The 22,272-nt window shown below is 40.2% G+C and overlaps 1 protein-coding gene across 1 annotated transcript in view; it reads right to left on the reverse strand.

Moving 5' to 3' along the window:
* arhgef4 (Rho guanine nucleotide exchange factor 4) overlaps positions 1-19,647 on the reverse strand; it is a 91,776-nt gene extending 72,129 nt beyond the window's left edge. Inside the window, exons 1-2 of the mRNA XM_023326315.1 lie at positions 19,573-19,647; positions 15,543-15,642 (exon numbers count right to left, since the gene is read on the reverse strand). The gene's annotated coding sequence lies outside the window, so the exon portion shown is untranslated. The remainder of the gene's footprint in view (positions 1-15,542; positions 15,643-19,572) is intronic.
* Positions 19,648-22,272: the final 2,625 nt, after the last annotated feature.

Genomic DNA, 22,272 nt, shown 5'->3' on the forward strand with positions numbered 1-22,272 from the left:
TTAGGGACAAGGGTGTACAGAAAATGGATGGATGGATATAAAGAAACTGGGGAGTAAGTTAGTTCCCCTTAATACGTACCCGTGATGAGAAGTTAGGTGTGTTTCAGTTCAGTTAACACAAAACAAGGTGACCCACCACTAACAGATAATCAGATGTTTAACTTAGCTAATCAACCACCGCTAGTGTTCAGGCAATAACATCTTAGAGATTGTAATATGAAAATGAAAAAAACGCAACTGCAGCGGACTGAATGTTTTGGTGTTTTTATGTACTTTTTTTGTGTGGTAAATGTTTTTGTGTTTTTTATGCTCCTGGTACAATTGAACGTAATATTTGCTCTGTACTCTTGGAGCTGTTGTTTGTTGGTTGCCAATGCAAAGGGTCAGCATGTGATGTTAAAATAGAGAAGAATACAACTGGTTTTAGGTTGGTCTCCACCTGTTTTTCAGTTTTTTTCCCCTGGACTATTTGCATAATTTGTTTGTGGAAATATAGGATGAAATGTTTCATAAAGCATAGGAACCAAAGAATGTTAAATTTTAAGCCATGACTCCTTCAGCAGCAATTAGGTAACATTAAATCATTTGCCAATATAAAAGAGAACTCCGCTTAGTCTTTTGTACCTTGACAGAACTGACAGAAACTAAACCGTTCATAGATTTATATCGAGAGAGAATTTTACTTATCCAAACATTGGCACTTTTCACTGTGGGAACTGGAGTTTTGGCCTTGTGGGGGTTTGTTTAGCTGCTTTCTCTGAGTCATCCACCAGATAGAGCCCGGAGGCTGCTGTCACCTGGAGGGCGGTCCGGGTGTCTGGATTCCACACACCTGCAAGCAATTCTGCCTCATCAGCTTTGAGTATAGAGGCGCAGGTTGCCAGCACTTCAGTGCGTGAGTGTTTGCCTGTTATGGTACTCTGTGCCCCTCTGAGCTGTATTTCCAAGATTTTTCCAGTGATTTTTCAATCTGAGCTTGCTTTTGCCCTCCTTGCAGGTTTTTCCTCATGGAACCTTGGAAATCACCCATTGTGTTGCCCGAGTCCTTCATCTCCACAAACAAAGAAATGTCAAGACGAGTCTCCGGATTTCTCAATCCTTGACTGGCGAAGTGCCTCTCCTCTTCCCATGGTCTGCTCTGCTACCTGTCTGCCCTCCAACATTACATCCTCCTGCAGCCTTCAGCAACCTCTGGTTCTCTTCCGTTAATCGGTACTCAGACCGGACCCCTTCTTCCCCAATAAGCAACCCTGACTTCAGTGACCTAACCTCTCCCCCCTGGCGGACTACCCTTATCCCAATAAGTAAGCATCATCCAGTCAACTTCTCTGTCTTGTTACAAACTGTCATCTTATTTCTCATCTTCCCCGCCCTCAGACTTCTGTTGATCCAGATTTGTTGGTTCCAGGACAAGAATCACACACTTCACTCGATCCTTGTTCTGTTTAAAATAAACTTTATTTGTCTGGGTCAAGCAAGTTGCTCCCATTATGACAGTCTCAGCTAGCTTTAACTTAAGCCACATTCTATAGAAATTAGATTTTTTTTTGTGGCAGATTCCTGCTCATCCTGCATTGCATAAGAACGATTTTGTGGACATGACTCAATAGTAATGGCTAACAGGCGACGTCCAATCCAGTAACAAACTATTTTGCCAAAAGTATTTGTTCACCAATACAAATTATTGGAATCAGGTGTTCCAATCACTTCCATTTCCATAGGTGTATAAAATTAAGCACCTAGACATGCTGACTGTTTTTCCAAACATTTGTGAAAGAATGGGTCGCTCTCAGGATCTCAGTAAATTCCAGCGTGAAAGTGTGATAGGATGAACTGTGCAACAAATCCAGTTGTGAAATTTAGTCTATCCGTAACATTCACTTGTCTGACTGCATTGTGCCAAGTGTAAAGTTTGGTGGAGGGGGGATTATGGTGTGGCTTGTTTTTCAGGAGCTGGGCTTGGCCCCTTAGTTCCAGTGAAAGGAACTCTAAATGCTTCAGCATCCACAACATTGTGGACATTTCCATGCTCCCAACTTTGTGGGAATAGTTTGGAGCTGGCCCTTTCCTCTTCCAACATGACTGTGCACCAGAGCACAACGCAATGTCCATGAAGACATGGTTGGAGTCTGGCATAGGTGTAGGATCCAGGGGGGGGATGTGTGTCCCCCACTATTGGAGACAGGTGCATTTATCCCACCCAAGTATTTCACAGCAATTGCAAAATATACTTGATTTTGAAATCTTCTTCTTGCATGCTTTTATTTTGAAGGTACAACACAGCGCCTTCAACACAGCGCTTTCTTACCCGCTCAATCCCCCTAGTAATGGCGCAGAGTGTTTAAGAGGCAGGAGGCAGCAGCGGAGTGAGGTGAAACAGTCTGTTGGGATTGTTGCCATGGATATTGACTGTGGATAACATCTTATTGTCATTTACTTTCATATATAGGAGCCAAATCTTTTTGGTTAAGTTGTTTTAGCTCTGGAATAGTCACATGTCCAATATTTTACTGCTGACTTTGTCTAAAAATTAGCTACTCTAGCCTCAATGTTTTATTTAATCACAATGAGTCTGAAACAGCTGCAAAATGAGGGTCAGGGAGGAAATAAAATGAAATGAAAATGGGGAAAAAAAGAGAAGTCTCTTGTAGTGGTGATCCAATATGCTGCAAACATGCTGGACTTCCTTTCTCGGCAGTATCTAACCTCTGTTATCTTCTGGGATTGAGGTTGCAGAAGGTTCCTCCAAACTCACGTGGTCCTCGTCCTTTGTTGTTAAAGAAGGTACTGAAATATTTGTATGGTCCAAGGTCCATACAAAGCATGCCGAAGCATCAGATTGGGTGTCTTTGTATGGTGACCCGTGGGATAACCTCTGACCCTGCAGATGATCTCTGCAGGATTGTATTCTCTCTGCTTGATGGATACTGGGTTCCAGCATTGAAACCTCCAGCAGGAAATCTTTTAGTGGTTGTTTCATTTAAATTTCCACAATGGGATTTATAACAGGTTTTTATTAAATATCTGACTTTTCCAGGAACACAAGTGGACATTCTAGTGGATCTCAAACTTTAAACTTCCTGTTCTCTACAACAAAAGTAGTGCCATACCACTAGAAAAGAAAAACTATCTTAGATTTTAACTAAACTTTTTCAAAACACTGAGTTTGTGAATTTTCTATTTTCAGAGCATATTGCTCAAAATTCGTTCCTGAGAAAAATGTACAGAATTTGTAATCAGTCAGTTCAAGAGGACTTATATCTACTACCGTACAGGGGCGCCTGCAGGATATTAGTGGAGGGTACGCACAAAACTATCATTGCACCTGATCCACACAAACACAGCCACATCCTCAACATGCATAAACCGCACAAACCTAACCCACACTGATATGTCACACAAACTCAATGCATTTCAGATCTGATCCACACAAGGCCCAACTGTCACACTCAATGCAGCACACACACAAACTTATACTATGCCTACATAACTTGTTTTCTTTTTCTTTTTTAACAAGTTTTAACAAATTATACTAAATAATAAAGACAGGAAAGCAAAGCCTACCCATGTGAGGAGGAGGACGCTGATTCCAAGGCTCAGGTGTTTTATCTAATATTTCCAGAGGATGACTTGAAGCGACATTTGCTTCATTTCAATTCTTTATGACAAACGTTTTGACTAGATTTAACTGCTTAACTCTCCCAGTCATGCATGATGCTGAGGAAGAGCATCATAACAATAACTATCATACTTTTTTTACTCTGAGGAAAATCTCAGTTTGTACTGCCATACAGCTGCAGGCGCTCCTGCAAGCATTAATAAGTAAGTGCTGCACTGATGGTAACATGATTCTGTAGCAAAGTGCTAAGAACCGGACACACCCTTTGGGTGGTGCCACTCCTTGACATCTTGAAACCTTCACCACAAACAACAACTAATATGAGAAGCTCATATTAGAAGATCTTGATTCAACTGATATGAACCAAGCTCATATTGGTTCATATTAGTTGAACCAATATGAGTTCAACTAACTCATATTAATTACCCTGTAAGATGATTTCCCCCATTCACAAATGGAAGTAGAGGAAAGTCCCATTGATGCCAGTACTCAACATCAAGGTGTTCTGTTCTATCAGGTCTCTGTGCACTACATGTACTTTTTAAAGCAGTGACCTATAAGAAGCCAGGGTTTCTTTCACTGTTTGTAGTCGCATGCAAGAAACCCGGGGACACAGCTATAAAGGCTAAGTTCTAGTCACGCTTTTGAAAGTTATCAATAATGTTGAGCGCTTGCCAACCAAGACAGCAGTACGGCATTCATAGTTAACGTGTACGTTGCAGCCGAGTCCTTATAGACAGTATGTATAAATGCCACGGTGGCGAGTTATAAAAATTCACAGGTGCACGACCAGGAGCTACGAAAGCCTGGTTCAACTATACACCTATATTAAGCTGCTCCTCATGTAGGTGAATATATGCTAATGTTTCAAAACTGTAAGATGATTTTTACAGGGAAATCTTTTTATTGATTTCAAATACAAATAGAAGGAATCTTTTAGAAAAAGAAATAGCTAAAGTTGAAACATAAAGCGTTAAATACATCAAAACATGCCAAGAAGAAAACCTTGAAGTAACTAACAGTGCTTCTCCCATAGAAACAAGCATTTCTTCTCATTCAGAGAAACATAATATTAGGAGAAAAGGCAAAAACGTTGTCAGTTGTTTTGTATGCTGTGGAGATCCTCCATAGTAATGTGCACCACCTGAAAAATAAAAAACAAAACATAAGCATTTTGTAACTTACAGTTGTTCAAACCAATAAAATACTCAGCCTGGGAGAGTTTCAATCCAGAGGGCTGTTCCACAAAAATAGGATTACAAAATCAAGGATAACAGACATAGACCTTTGGTTCATCCTGGCTTATCCCGCAGCTTGTCGAGCAAGGTTTAAGTAATTTAGGTGAATGCGCATCAAAAGATTTCTTCAGGAGACCAATGAGATAGATCACAGACTCACTGATGCTATGCTAGATAAATTGCGTACACCATACCTCAGAACATTTTTCGATTGAGCATTATGAGGAATTGAAGCACACCATGCAAAAAAAACCAACAAAACTGCTGCTACGATAGCAATCAGTAGCGGATTGATTGAGTGCGTAATTAGTAAAAGATCTTTCTGACAAACTACTGTAGAACAGCAGTCTTCAGAATACAATCGAACTAATACCACTATTTGACTGAATACCACTGTGATGGACTGGCAACCTGTCCAGGGTGACCCCGCCTCTCGCCCGTTAATTGTTGGAGACAGACACCAGCACCCTTTGCAACCCCACTAGGGATGAGAGTGTATGATGACAGACCGACAGTTGGAATACCAAAATGAGCTAGTGATACTTTCATGCAAGGTAATTAAAAAAGACCAAAACGGACAAATAAGAAAAAAGAATCACAAGTAAAACTCATTGGTTTCTGATCTGTCAGCCCTTTACTAAGCCTGGCTGTTAGACTGGTCTGTAGCAGGCTAGCTTCACAGAATAAATAGCCATGGTAACTTATGTGTTACCTCTTCTGTAAAACTGAGTTGAGGCTTAATTAAGCTTGGATATCCAGAAAATCCAAGCTTAATCTGTTGGGATTAAAACTTAAAACATTTTTAAAACTTCAAAAAAGTTTTAAGTTTTTGCAAACTTAAAACTTTACGAATTAAGTTTTGTAAAACAAAATGGCTGTGAATTTCTGCTTTGTACATGTGCAGATGGAAAAGTGCATATAGAAAGTTCATGGTGTGTCAAAGTTGTGCTTGTAAATTTGAATGTGTAATTCTGAGTAATGTTGCCTGAGGGCAACAGAGAGAAGAAACCATAGAGAGACTGCAAATGTAACCCACAAGGAAGGTCACTTGTATACCCTTGATAGTTAGCAGATAGCAGGTAAGATAAGTTTTAAATGTGTTTGTCAAATATTCATTGAATGTGTCATTTAGTCAGATCCTGGTCTTAGCCCTGTCAATCACAATATTGTGTGGCAATGCTGGATTTTCTGCTCATAGGCACGTTTTGCTATACAAATGGTGGCGTTTAGGTTGACTCTGGTTGGCTTGAGCATCTCTGCACTTAATTGCAACATTTTGTCTCTTTAGCATGTCTTATAGATATTTGCCTTTATTAGCTGATGGTAAGGGCATCAAATGCTAAGATGCTAAGAAATCCAGGTATCTGGTTTGTCCCTGTGGTGTGGCGATGGGGATCCTACGCTGTACATGTGGTCTTCATGACCTCAGATAAGCGAAAACATTAATAGATGTATCTAAAACAATAAAAAAACTCACATGATTGTGCTTAGGGTTGGGGTAGTCACAGATGTCTTTTGGAAAAACAGAGCGCATTAAAACTTTCACTTCTTCTGGGTAAACATAGGTGGGCTGGAAGTGGTTCTCCTGTTTCACACCAACACCATGAAAGATCTGAAGCAGAAAAAGATGACGGAAAGCACAAAAGCAAAAATTAAAAAAACATTTTGATTTCACCAACTATTTATTGAGGAGTAAACATTTTTATTTCTATTTATATATGTTATGTTTACTGCTTATAGTTCATGATTTGATAAGAAATTATTGTATTTTTATCTTACCCTTTCTACAACCTTTATTTAAACAGAATAAAACTTCTTGACATCAAAGATCTCTTTTACGAGTGTCCTGACAAATGAATGAAACCCTCTCACGAGTTCTTGTGAAACAATATAGTGACCTGCGGTACAATCACCCGTAAGGGGGAGTGGTAGGAGGCCCTCGAATCCTCCTTTTACCAAACTTATGGGGGGATTTTACTGCCGTAAGTTGAGAGCGCACAACTTGAGTCTGAAAGCAGGACTTCATGTCTTTGTTCTCAAAACTTGTATTGCTTGTACTCAAAACTTCTGCTCTCTTTCAAATATTAACCGTTTTCTCTCGTACCTTTATCCTCGCGCCCAAAACTTCTCTCTGCTCAAATCAAACTTCCACTTGCAAATTATTTTCTGCTCTCTCTCTAAACAAAAAAGTACCATTATCTGGCAACCGTCTCAGCCAATAGAATGAAAGTGTTATACGGGTTGTGTTTGTTTCCTTCTAGTGGGTGTGCCTGTGGAACCCATATGGTAGCACCTGCTTTTCTGCGCCACCCACTGGATGCAGGGAGAAACAATGTCAACTTTCCATGGCGCTAAAAAAGTCTCATAATTCACAAATGCTCAGGACGAGATGACAGTAATTAAATAATTGTGGTTTCAAGATAAAACTTTATTTTCAATACAGTATGGGGATTGTATTTAAGATTTCCTAAACATAAAAAGAAACAACACTTGCAGATTTGAAATCCCGGGAATCTGACTTTTATAAATGATTAAATTTAGCTTTCATAATGAAACTTTGAAACTAAATTTTAATGGCAATTTAAAAAAAACAGGGATTATGTACTGTAAGCACACAAAAAATACATTTTTTTTTTTTCCATTTTTTTTCTCCGAAGAGTTTTTGCAGCACTAGTGGCTCGTATTTTTTCGACAGTAGGCAGACAGGAAGGAGGGTGAGGAGAGGGGGGAAGACATGCGGCAAAGGTCGTCGGGACCAAGAGTCAAACCCGCGACGTCCGCATCGAGGACTAAGGCTTTCAAACGTGGGGCGTGCTAACCCCCTGCACCACCACAGCACGCCCCACAAAAAATACATTTTAAATCAAGAAGGAATATTTTAAGACCAGCTACAGTTATTTAAAACTCATAAAAAGTTGGGAAATAATGCTAAATTTTACAACTGTGGCTTGTTTTACCATCAGATCTACTTAAGATTAGGACATCTAAGTCAGACAGATCAAGATTAACTGTTTGAAAAAAGTCAAAAATCTTGCAAAAATTTTAGCAAACAAGTAAACCCTAAAAATGATATATCAAGATAATTTTTTTAATTCAAGCCTGTTTAGAAAAAGGGGGAAAATTTGTTACGATATGACATGTCAACTCTGCTATTTACAGCATAGACAATATGTGAGAAAAAATTCCAACAAGCTAAATTATTTTTATGTCATTACATAAACTGTCTTAAACAATTCTGTTAATTTGTGTCTCTCACTTTGTATGTATTTTTAAGTGAAATATTTCATTTTGAAGTTTTCGGGTATTGAGTAGAAGCAAACCTTTCTTAATAAAAGCCATTAAAAACAATCATTCTTTTAGGTATAACATGGCCAATAGAGTTATTCAGTGTAAAGTAAAAATTTAGGTTTTATTGAATACTATTTAGTCTTATATTTAGTCAATAAATATTTTTGAAATGTATTGATTTATGCTTTATCAGTAAGGTGAAGTGACACCCTTCCATGCTGTGGGAGGTCATTCCACAAATTTAAGAACCACAAAGAAATAACCATATGGTAACAGATGACAAAGATTCTCTGATTTTTAATCAAAAAAAGTTACAAATTCTAAATATACTTAATACAATATTGTTATTAAACTGGCTATTTAGGCAGGTTAGAAAAACAGTAACAATGAGTTACCAAAATAAGGAAAAATATGATTTTACATCATAATCCATGTTGGTGGAATAAAACAGTAACCGTAACAGTACAGCACAGTCCAGTAACACTAAAAGCAGAAAACAAGAAGTCATTTTTTTGTCAACACCGCAAAATCAGATGGCAGAGGATGGGCTGGACCTGGCTGGTGATGAGGTCTTAATTCAGCCCCCTAAAACACACACATTTACATACACACTGAATTCAGATGGAAATCTTAAAGAAGGGACAGTTTTACACCGTTAAGTCTGAATTTTGTCCACATTTGTATTTCAATTGTAAATTACAATATAGACTTACGGTATTTATATTCATGCTGGCAACACAGGGCACAAGCAGGAGTTCAGTCTGCTGGTCAAACTGGGAGCAGTCCAGTGACTTCTGAGATGTGCTGGTAGACAGGCTAAAGCCAAGGATAAAAGACAAGTTATCTAATAGTATAATCAAAAATACATCCCTGATTTATTCACATTCAGAACAAACATATTTTTAGTACACTAGGGGATTGGCTTGTAGCATCTTTATAGCATAGTTAAACCCTGAACTTGTGAAGCCAAGCCATGAAACAGCTGAAGAAAGAAATCCTCTGGTATTCTCTTTTAACAGCGGTTTCTCATTAGCTCTCTCACATTAGAAATCTGCACAGTATGAAAAAAGTTAGCTAAGCTAAAATTATTATAATCAGAGTTGTTACTCCGGCATAATTTAGTTACATAGGAAATATTTCTTGGTTGTTTAGAAGCTGTTTCTGGCTGCAAAGTCAAATAATTCTGCTTGCAAAATTATGTTATTTTCTTTCCTTCTTACCTGTGAAATGTAATTCCAATGGATCCAGTTTGTACTGTAAAATGGTGAAACATGCCCACTCAGCACATGAATTATGGACCTCCGATCACTCCACTGCCACATTCAAGATGGTGGCGATGTCATCTTGAATGTTGCTGCCATATTCAATGAGGCGTTCAATGAAACATCTACGTATTCATGTCTATGGTTGCAACACTGAGGGCTACAGGAGACATGGCGATCTGTATGGGGCACCACAGAGCTACATGACAGCAGGAAAGAATGGTCTGCCACATTTTAGCTTAGGATCCATATACACCTCCCTTAGTGATTAGGGTGGAGTGGTCTTTTAACCACCCTATCAAATCAAAACCAAATAAAATCCAATTTTATTTGTATAGCACCGTTCAGCAACAAAGCACTTCAAGGTGCTTTACATCATAAAAACACAAAGTCATAGAACACAGTCAACAATTGAAACATTGCATTTTGCATCAGATTGTTGATTAATATTTCATTGATTATGTTTTAAATCATAAAACTCTAAACAGCTGGGTTTTTAGTCTAGATTTAAAGGCACTCAGTGCTTCAGCTGTTTTACAGATTTGTGGTGCATAGAAGCTGAAAGCTGCTTCTCCTCGTTTGGTTCTGTTCTGCTCTGCATCTCCAGAACCAGAAGACCTGAAACGTTGTCAGAACAGCAGCAGCTCTTTAATGTGTTGTGGTGCTGAGCCGTTCAGTGATTTATAAATTAACAACAGTATATTAAAGTCTATTTTCTGAGCCACAGGGAATTTATAGGGACTGGTGTGATGTGCTCCATCTTCCTGGTTTTAGTCAGAACGCGAGCAGCAGCGTTTTGGATCAGCTGCAGCTGTTTGATTTATTTTGTTGGACAGACCTGTGAAGACACTGTTGCAGTAATCAATGCAACTAAAGATAAACACATGGATGCGTTTCTCTGGATCTTGCTAAGACATTAGTCCTCTGATCCTGGAAATGTTCTTCAGGTGATCAAAGGCTGACTTTGTAACATTCTTTATGTGGCTACAAAGTTTGTAAGAGCCCAGGTGAGAGTCCATCATTACACCCTCATGCGGTAGGTGCGGCCATTTTTCAACTGGTGCTGAGTGGAAGTATGTCCAAATAGAAAAAAAGACTGTTGCGATCATTTTTGGAGTCAAGAAATTCCACAAATGTCTGAATGGGAAGAAATTCAAGGTCATAGCAGTATGTTGGCTGTACTTAGACCAAAGTCAGCTGTCCCAACACTTGCGGCCCTGATGATGCAATGCTGGATTCTTATTCTAATGGCATATAATTATGACATTGAATACAGAAGAACAGCTGAACATGCGAATGCGGATGTGTTGTCATGGTTACAGTGAAAGTCACTGGACAATACTGCAGAGGAAGCAAGTATCTTCTAGTTCTCACATGTGGAACATCCAAGTATCAGCAAAGTGTGGAGCTACACACAGCTGTACAGCTGTATAAAGTTATCAGTGGTCACACCACTTCACCCATGGAAATGACCTGAAAGAGTGTGGCAACAGATTCAGATTAATTTCCTGAAAAAGTCAAGCACTATTTCTTAGTGACTAAGGTTGGAAGTTCTCCTGATGTCATCCATCACATCACAACATATCAATGACATTTTTTAGAAGCTTATTTTCTTCATATGGACTGACAGAAGAACTCATTTCAGACAATGGACCTCAACTAGTGTCAAAAGAATTTAGTCAGTTCTTGGGAGTTAAATGGAATCCGGCTCACAGCTGTTCCTGCACATCACCGTGCATCAAACGGAGCAGCAAAGAAGTCAGTAAAAATCCTGAAATGATCCCTGATGAAAAATGTGCTAGAAGCAGATGCAAAGGCCACATTGGCACTCAGTCATCGACTGGGCAACTATCTTATCATGTATCGTAGTACACCTCACACTGTGACAGGTTGTCCACCAGCAGTTATTCCTGAAATGCCAAGACCCTCGTATATAAAGCGTGCTTGTGCGCAAAAAATGCACAAGTTGGCATATGTATTATTACAAATGTAATTATGGAACTTTACTTAATGTCATGTTTTGATTGTTGATTCTATGTTGCATTGTGTTTCTGTGTTTGATATGATGTAAAGCACTTTGAAATGCCTTGCTGCTGAAATTTGCTATACAAATAAAATTTGATTTGATGTATCAAAAATTAACGTTGTATGAAAGTTTGCGTAAACTTTTTACCTGCTTTGAAAAGGTGCAGCAGCCACGCAACATTTTTGTGGACAATAACAAACTACAAAGCGCCAAAACTCACCTAAATACTCTGAAATCTGAATCTGTTCAATGTTATTTTGATCAAGAATCATCAAACCTATTCCAATGTTTGTTTTTATGATTTTAATCTCTTATTATTTAAACTTAAACAATGAAACTGGACCGTATTTATCCTCAGACAATAATTTAACACACACATAAAGGAACATAAAGGAACACCTCACTCGAATATAAATAGTAAATTTGATCATTTCTAAGGTGATCAAGGTGTGTAGACAATCACACAGGTATAAGTAGCTGCTCCATGGTGTGCAGCGTAATTGTTGGAACGATTTAGCTCTGATTAAAACATTGCACATTTTAAATAAAAAATTCAATTATATATTTTATTTGGATGCCTCCCAAGGCGTCATGGTTATTGGGACACATAGTTGCAGTCTTCCAGGTATTCACACCAACTTATGTATCTATGGGTGGCGACAGGTGCGGACCAACAGCTACACTGTATTTTCTGCAAATTGGTATGTATAAAGGAAAGGTGAGCAGGCATGAGCATCTGAAGTTTTATACATCTGAATTTTCTTTGTGCGCTGCACTGTCATTTCAAACAGGAATATTTCCAAAAAAATTGAAAATTGCAAAAGTAATCCCACTATATAAATCGGGGAATAGACATGATTTCACAAATTATAGGCCTGTTTCATTACTTCCACAATTTTCTAAAATTGTGGAAAAAACATTTGTTGTCAGACTAGAAAGTTTTCTTAGTAAACATCATCTACTGACTGAAAGTCAGTATGGATTTAGGTCACAAAGATCCACAGCAATGGCAGTTATGCATTTAATGGAAGAGGTGACCAGTGCTTTAGATAAAAAGAAACATGCTGTTGGGGTATTTATTGATTTGAAAAAAGCATTTGACACAATTGATCATGATATACTACTCAGAAAACTTGAGTGTTATGGTCTAAGACAGGGGTGGGCACTCCTGGTCCTCGAGGGCCGGTGTCCTGCAACTCTTAGATGTCTCCCTGGTCCAACACACCTGAATCCAACAGCTGAATCTCCTCCTAAGTGCAGTCAAGTTCTCCAGAGTCCTGTTAACGACCTCATTATTTGACTCAGGTGTGTTGAAGTAGAGATGCATCTAAAAGTTGCAGGACACCGGCCCTCGAGGACCAGGAGTGCCCACCCCTGGTCTAAGAGGAGTAGTGTTGCACTGGATGAAAAATTATCTCAGCAATAGGCAACAATTTGTGCAGTTGGGTAATTTCCAATCCTCATGCTTGGATATTGTTTGTGGTGTCCCTCAGGGCTCGGTATTGGGGCCAAAATTGTTTATTTTGTATATAAATGACATATGTAAGGTATCTAAGAGATTTAACTTTGTACTATTTGCTGATGACTCAACCATCTTTGGCACGGGTGAAGATTTAAGAAAGATGTTGTTTGAAATGAATCAAGACTTATGTAAACTGAAGGAGTGGTTTAATATTAACAAATTGTCACTAAATTTAGATAAAACAAAGTTTATGTTGTTCGGTAAGTGTAAAGAGAAGAGTGATTTAATAATACAAATTGATAATATGATTGTGGAGAGAGTGACTGAAATTAGGTTTTTGGGAGTACTGATCCAAAACAAGATCTGTTGGAAACCTCATATAAGATATGTCCAATCTAAATTGGTAAGAAGTATTGCAGTCCTTGCTAATGCTAGAAAATATTTAAACTCCTCTGCCCTATACATTCTGTACTGCTCACTTATTTTACCTTACCTAAGTTACGGTGTGGAAATTTGGGGCAACACTTACAGAACGTTACTACAACCATTATGCACATTACAAAAAAGAGCCATTCGCTTAGTTCATAAGGTTGATTTTTACTGTCATACCCACAATCTATTTATAGATTCTTATTTATTGAAATTCACTGATTTAGTAGAGTTTCAAACTGCACAGATTATGTTTAAAGTCAGAAATAAAATATTGCCAGAAAAGATTCAACAATTATTTTCCGATAGAGTGGGGGGATATGACTATAGAGAAAACCTTAACTTCAGAACTTTGAAGGCTCGTACAACAATGAAAACATTGTGCATTTTGGGGGTTGGTGTGAGGATCTGGAATAAACTCTCTAAAGAGCTGAAGCAAAGTCCAAGTATGAGACATTTTAAGAAAGGTCTCAAGGCAGCTATTATTCAAAGTTATAAGGAAGAACAAGGGGGATAATCCTGGTTGGGAACCAAAACTTTAGGTAGGATGTCATCAAGTAGGTGGCATGTCGGCGCAGGTGTGGGTAAATATATAAAGGTATGAAAATAACAGTGTATTTTGTCTATAAGCAGATGGGTGTGTATATGGGTGTATGTACGTATATATGTTTGTATATGTAAATATACATATATGCATGTGTACAGATGTGTATGCACTATTTTCATCTAGCTGAGGAAATCTTATTAGACTTATTATTTCCTTTGTCAGAAAGGATATCGGACATTGAAAATACTGTGATAAATTACAGCTGGAAAAGGGGTATGACTACATAAGTTATACTTCAGCATACTCCTTTTCAGACTCATAATCACCGATGTGATGTGTTTTTTTATTGTTTTTTGCTTTTTTCTTTTTTCAAAAGAAATATATTATGTACTTTGTGTCGTTTACACTGTCGGTGAAAGGTTGGTCTGAAATAAACTAAACTAAACTAAAACTAAACTAAACTTTTCTAAATTAATCCTTACGGCAATTTTTAGTGGAAGCTGCCTACATTTTTATATATGAGGCCTCAGATCTGAACTTGTTCAAGATCAATGCATTCTCAAGCCTGAACTCACCCAACTCTTTGAACAAAAACAGTCTGAGCAGAAGCATCATCATGATCACAGAGTCGCACCTGTGATCGTGTATGTGTTTTTTCGTGAGGAGGGACTGTACATATCCAACATTTCAGAGGAGGACTGAAGAAGCAGACTCATGAAAAAGTTCTGAAGAAACTGGGAAGTGTTACTTTTCTGATACAAGGACAGAGTACACACACAATGCATGTTGACCACATGTTATCATGGAGACAAACTGTGGAGGAACCTTGAGTTATATCTTCACCGGTTCCAGAGGAGATACCAGAAGCGATCATGGACTGTGTTGTTCCAGAGATAACATCAAGTCCAATGGGAAACCTAACATCACAACCACTACCTGATGAATCACCTGGGCAGACAACAGAAGAACCACCAGTATCAACGTCCGAAACAACCCAGAGCCCATCTGTGAAACACATACAGCCTGATAGGCGTGAGGCACTTCCAAAGAGACTGAATCTTTTAAAATGTACAGAATATGACTTAGTTTACTATCAGCTGATTTTGGAGGTGATACAACACTGAGTGATGTCTCCATTTGCTAAATTATTTAGTACTGGCAGTAGAACGTTTTTTTTTATTTTCAAAATGATTACTTATTTGAGATCTAAAAGAAATGGAATGTAATACAGTGGTGTGTTGTCCCCTAGTGGTAAGAAATACAGATGTACCTGTTCCATGGATAGCTCATGGTAGTCCAACTTATTAATGTAATATCTCTAGGACTGGCATTAAAACAAAGGAATTGGAGTTGTCATGTTCTGCTGTTCACAATTAAAGCACACATCCATGTTTTCCCTGTTTGATTATTTCTAAGACACTAGCCAAGAATATCACGATATATATTTCTTAATTTAAACATAGCTCAATTAATTTAATTCAACACTGAGTTCACTGTGTAGAGTGTATAGGCGGGTGTATAGCAGCCAATCCAGGGCTGCCATTCATTATCCTTTGTGCTGTAATTAATTGTAATTGTGATTAGCTGTAAAAGGTTCTACTATAAAAAAATACTAATAATAGATCCAGGTAAGAAGGGCCCCAATAATAATAAAAAAGCTCATCCACTGACTAGTTTCCTCTGCAGGAGACGGTAGACCTTCTTGCGTCGAGCACGGTCACTTCTGAGGCGTTCAGCAGTGTGCAGAAGAGATGCTAGCCACACAGGAAGTCTGAAAAAAGAGATATCATTTTACAATTTAAATGCATTAAGGGTAATTGTTGGTTTATGATGAATAACTGTCATGAATCTTGTTGAATATATCAACTACACAATTTTGCTAATCTTGAAAAAAATTAATCCTTTACATTCATTTATCTAAAATTCTTACAATGCTAATCAAGTATGCCAGCATTGAAATAGCAATGACCTGTTTGCAGAGTTTTGGTCAGGTTTCAGAACTCATCCATAGTACTGAAAGAGCACTGCTCCAAGTCACAAATGATATTCTCTTGGCCTCAGATAATGTATTTGTATCTGTTCTGGTTTTGTTAGATCTCATAGTCAATCACAATATTCTCTTAGAAAGACTAACATGTTGTAGGTATCAAAGGAACTGCACTAACCTGGTTTAAATCTTATATGACCAACAGATTCCAGTTTGTTCCAGGGTTACTTGTGGAGAACCAGTGCTTGGGCCAGTTCTTTTATACATATGCTTCCAATTGGTAAAATTATCAAACAACATGGGATAATTTCTGAAAATGTGATGCTGATGTAAACACTGAAAGATCTGCATCATTAACATGAAGAGTTAAAGAGCTAAATATGATTTATATATTTTTTACCTTTGACAAAAGCAAGTTTATGTCTATCAAAGCAATGTAGCCAGTTTTGCTAGTTTTGATTTACAAGGCATAATGAGGCAGTTTATTATGATTCATACAAAGTAACAAAAACTAGAAAACTGTGGTCTTATATTTATTGTTAATGTGTTTCTTCTTATTGAGCACTGAAAGTAAGTAAAATGTGTTACATGTCTTTTGCTTTAAATATGTACTTCCTGGAGAGTTTTTGTTAATGCTGGAGAGCCACAGATAGCTCCTCACTCAGAGCCACTGTGCTGTTACTTCAGATTGGATTAAACCATTGTTCTAATAATTGCGGAGGGGGGGCTAAACATTTATCCTTTTATTTTTCTTAGATGAATGGCAAATTTATTTCATCCTTTGTTTCCTTTGCCTTTTCATATTGATATTGTTTAAATACAAAGGTTTCTTTTATGACATTTGTTTTAGGGGGCAAATCCAAGACTGAGGGGTACGGCCCCTCTGATTACCCTGGGATGTCCGCCCTTGCCTGCAGGTGCATTTCACTAGCGATAGCAACTACTGTAATAGGGACTGTCCTGACATTAATGGTGCTCACCATGCTTGCATGACTTGTTGCTATGGTCATTAGTTAACAATGACAAGTGTATGCCGTCTGGCACACATGGGTGCTCAGGAATCTCTGTAGATACTCCAACCCCGAAGCACCCATGGAGTCAGCGCCTATGGATGTGATTGTTCTATTACTGGTGGTTTCTAGTATTCAAAAAGTAGAATGCTATCAGATTTCTCCTGTGGAAATAGCTCCCAGTTTTAGTCCAAGAGGCACTATATAGATATCTATCTATCTATATATATATAGATCTATCTATATAGATAGATCTACATAGATATATAGATAGATCTATATACACTGCTCAAAAAAATAAAGGGAACACTCAAATAACACATCCTAGATCTGAATGAAAGAAATATTCTTATTGAATACTTTGTTCTGTACAAAGTTGAATGTGCTGACAACAAAATCACACAAAAATCATCAATGGAAATCAAATTTATTAACCAATGGAGGCCTGGATTTGGAGCCACACACAAAATTAAAGTGAAATAACACTACACGCTGATCCAACTTTAATGTAATGTCCTTAAAACAAGTCAAAATGAGGCTCAGTATTGTGTGTGGCCTCCATGTGCCTGTATGACCTCCCTACAACGCCTGGGCATGCTCCTGATGAGGTGGCGGATGGTCTCCTGAGGGATCTCCTCCCAGACCTGGACTAAAGCATCCGCCAACTCCTGGACAGTCTGTGGTGCAACGTGATGTTGGTGGATGGAGTGAGACATGATGTCCCAGATGTGCTCAATCGGATTCAGGTCTGGGGAACGGGCTGGCCAGTCCATAGCTTCAATGCCTTCATCTTGCAGGAACTGCTGACACACTCCAGCCACATGAGGTCTAGCATTGTCCTGCATTAGGAGGAACCCAGGGCCAACCGCACCAGCATATGGTCTCACAAGGGGTCTGAGGATCTCATCTCGGTACCTAATGGCAGTCAGGCTACCTCTGGTGAGCACATGGAGGGCTGTGCAGCCCTCCAAAGAAATGCCACCCCACACCATTACTGACCCACCGCCAAACCGATCATCCTGAAGGATGTTGCAGGCAGCAGACCGCTCTCCACGGCGTCTCCAGACTCTGTCACGTCTGTCACATGTGCTCAGTGTGAACCTGCTTTCATCTGTGAAGAGCACAAGGCGCCAGTGGCGAATTTGCCAATCCTGGTGTTCTCTGGCAAATGCCAAGCGTCCTGCACGGTGTTGGGCTGTGAGCACAACCCCCATCTGTGGACGTCGGGCCCTCATACCATTCTCATGGAGTCGGTTTCTAACCGTTTGTGCAGACACATGCACATTTGTGGCCTGCTGGAGGTCATTTTGCAGGGCTCTGGCAGTGCTCCTCCTGTTCCTTCTTGCACAAAGGCGGAGGTAGCGGTCCTGCTGCTGGGTTGTTGCCCTCCTACGGCCTCCTCCACGTCTCCTGGTGTACTGGCCTATCTCCTGGTAGCGCCTCCAGCCTCTGGACACTACGCTGACAGACACAGCAAACCTTCTTGCCACAGCTCGCATTGATGTGCCATCCTGGATGAGCTGCACTACCTGAGCCACTTGTGTGGGTTGTGGAGTCCGTCTCATGCTACCACGAGTGTGAAAGCACCACCAACATTCAAAACTGACCAAAACATCAGCCAGACAGCATAGGTACTGAGAAGTGGTCTGTGGTCCCAACTGCAGAACCACTCCTTTATTGAGTGTGTCTTGCTAATTGCCAATAATTTCCACCTGTTGTCTATTCCATTTGCACAACAGCAGGTGAAATTGATTGTCAGTGTTGCTTCCTAAGTGGACAGTTTGATTTCACAGAAGTTTGATTTACTTGGAGTTATATTGTGTTGTTCAAGTGTTCCCTTTATTTTTTTGAGCAGTGTTTATATAGGTCTATATATATATATAGCCAAAGTATTCGCTCACCTGCCTTGACTTGATATGAGCTTAAGTGACATTCCATTCCTAATACATGGAGTTCAATATGACGTTGGTCCACCCTTTGCAGCTAGAATAGCTTCAACTCTTCTAGGAAAGCTGTCCACAAGGTTTAGGAGTGATTATGGGGATTTTTGACAATTCTCCCAGAAGCACATTTATGAGGTCACATACGTGAAGGCCTGGCTCTCAGTCGCCGCTCTAAGTCATGCCAAAGGTTTTCCAGTGGGTTGAGGTCAGAACTCTGTGCAGACCAGTCAACCAGACTCTCCACAATTTCACAACTGGATTTGTTGCACAGTTCATCCTATCACAGTTCCACTCTGGAATTCACTGAGATTCTGAGAGCGACCCATTCTTTCACAAATGTTTGGAAAAACAGTCAGCATGTCTAAGTGCTTAATTTTATACACCTGTGGCCATGAAAGTGATTGGTACACCTGATTCCAAGAATTTGGATGGGTGAGCAAATACTTTCAATATAGTGTATATGTGTTGCCCTGCGGTGGACTAGCCACATGTCCAGGACAACAACAACAGAGGCGGACGGAGCAGGAATGGAGCCGGCAACCTACCGATTGCAGGACAAACTACTTCAATAAGTTTAAGTAGTTGTCTAACAGTTTCTGACATTAAATGTTTCTTTTGATGCGATGTGAAATCTTAGTTGAAAAATCAAAGACCAACAATGCTGAACACTCAAAATAACTAGAAATTCGGACAGACTCTGACAGGACTTATTCTGGATAGCAGGTTAAAAGGGATAGATTTACAATAAATCATACACTTACCCAAATGAAAGGCAGAGATCAACATAATCATCCATCAGAAGGTCAATGAATAGCAACAACACTGCAAAAACAAAAAATCTTACCAAGTATTTTTGCTGTAGTTTCTAGTAAAAATATCTTAGTACATTTGAGTGAGGCAGATTAGTTTGCTCATAACATGGGAAAAACATCTTGTTATAAGTGAGATAATCTGCCAATGGAACAAGAGATTAGACAGACAGACAGACCACTCCCATTCATACAAACAATAAAATGAAAGACCCATTGTATTAAGAAGAAGTATTAAAATTAAATAAATAAGGCAACACTAAAAGAGGAGACTAAAGAAACAACTGTTTCAGGGGACATAATCAGCTAGTTTTCTTTATCCCCGATGGGAATGGCCGTATTATAAATCAAATCAAATCAAATTTTATTTGTATAGCACATTTCAGCAGCAAGGCATTTCAAAGTGCTTTATATCATTACAAACCCAGAAACACAATGCAATATAGAATCAACAATCAAAACACAGCATTAAGTCAAGTTCCATCAATAAATTTGTAATTGATTATGTTTCAAATACAATCCTAAACAGGTGGGTTTTTAGTCGAGTTTTAAAAGAAGTCAGTGTTTCAGCTGTTGTACAGTTTTCTGGAAGTTTGTTCCAAATTTGTGGTACATAGATGCTGAAAGCTGTTTCTCCTCGTTTGGTTCTGGTTCTGGGGATGCAGAGCAGACCAGAACCGGAAGACCTGAGAGGTCTGGAAGGTTGATACAACAGCAGATCTTTAAGCGAGGAGCCCCAGCGCGCCGTGGATTACCATCGCAGCAGGGAGGAAGCGTCGGCGGCGTAGAGAGGGAAGGCAGAAGCGGGGCTGCAGGGCCGGCGTGCTAGCTAGGCTACGGAGGCAACCACACAAACCACCGCTCCCCAGCCTGTTTCTCTTGAATGCCAGATCCCTTGCAAACAAGATGGATGAACTGAGACTACAGGCTGCATCTCACAGCGCAGTGAACAGCTGTATTCTTCTGATCACGGAGACCTGGCTGCATCCAGACGTAGCGGACTCTGCCATCGAGCTAGCAGGCTACACAGTACAGCGCCGCGACAGAACGAAAGACTATGGTAAGAGCAGAGGTGGAGGGCTCTGTGTGTACGTGAACAACACCTGGTGTACTAACACAGCGACTGTCATCAGCTATTGCTCCCCAGACCTGGACTATGTGACTGTTAGACGCAGACCAATATACCTCCGTAGTTCACCGTAGTCATGGTAACCACTGTTTACATACCACCGGATGCTAATGCTAAAACAGCTATTGGACTTTTGCATGGCAGCATTAGCCATCTGCAGAGCATCTATCCAGATGCTGTGCACATCATAACGGGGGACTTCAACCATGCAGACTTGAAGACGGCGCTCCCCAAATTCCACCAGCATGTAAAGTGTGCTACAAGAGAGGCTAACACTCTGGACAAAGTCTACTCCAACATCAAGCTAGGCTACAGGGCTAGACCACTTCCTCACCTGGGTCAGTCGGATCACCTGTCCCAGGAAGCCAACAGAGGCAGCCACACTACACCAAGCGACCAACAACACCACACTCCTCGTTGTAGAGGAGCACGAGGTGAGGCGCACACTGCGGGCTGTCAACCCAAGGAAGGCTGCTGGACCTGATGGTGTCCCTGGACGTGTCCTGAAAGACTGCACCGATCAGCTGGCTGGAGTCTTCACCAGGATCTTCAACCAGTCCCTAGCCCTGTCTACAGTCCCATCCTGCCTGAAATCTTCCACCATAGTCCCCATACCCAAGAAACCTCACATCTCCGGCCGACTACCGGCCAGTGGCACTAACCCCTGTGGTGACGAAGTGTTTTGAAAAACTCGTCCGGGGTCACATCACAACACTTCTCAATCCTGGCTTTGACCAGCACCAGTTCGCCTAAAGAGCCAACAGATCCACAGAGGACGCTGTGATCACGGCCCTCCATGCTGCTCTGTCACATCTGGAGCAGCAGGGGAGCTACAGTATGTGCGGATGCTCTTTGTAGACTACAGCTCTGCTTTTAATGCCATCCTCCCTCACAGACTGGTGGACAAATTGGGGGACCTGGGCCTCCCTCACTCCACCTGCATGTTGATTCTGAGCTTCCTGACCAAACGACAGCAGAGAGTTAGGGTGGGAAAACATACATCCACTGCCCTCAGCCACAGGGCTGTGTGCTGAGCCCCCTGCTCTATTGTCTGTACACATACGACTGCACCTCTGCCCACCACAGCAACACCATCATCAAGTTTGCTGATGACACCACAGTGGTGGGGCTCATCTCAGGAGGCAATGAGTCCGCCTACAGGGGTGAGGTGGAGCGGCTGTTGCAGTGGTGCAGGGAGAACAATCTGCTCCTCAACAACTCAACGACAAAAGAACTTATAATAGATTACAGGAGGAATAAAACGGACATTACACCACTAACCATTGGGGGAAAATGTGTGGAGAGGGTAGCTGATTTCCGTTTCCTGGGGGTCCACATTGAGCAGGGCCTCACATGGAACATGAACACCTTCGAGCTGATAAAAAAGGCCCAGCAAAGACTACTTCCTGAGGGTTCTCAGGAGGAACAACATCAAGGAGAAGCTGCTGGTGTCCTTCTACAAGTGCTCCATAGAGAGCATACTGACCTACTGTATCTGCGTATGGTATAACAGCAGCACTACG

The sequence above is a fragment of the Xiphophorus maculatus genome, chromosome 21, assembly GCF_002775205.1.
Source record: "Xiphophorus maculatus strain JP 163 A chromosome 21, X_maculatus-5.0-male, whole genome shotgun sequence".
NCBI lineage: Eukaryota > Metazoa > Chordata > Actinopteri > Cyprinodontiformes > Poeciliidae > Xiphophorus > Xiphophorus maculatus.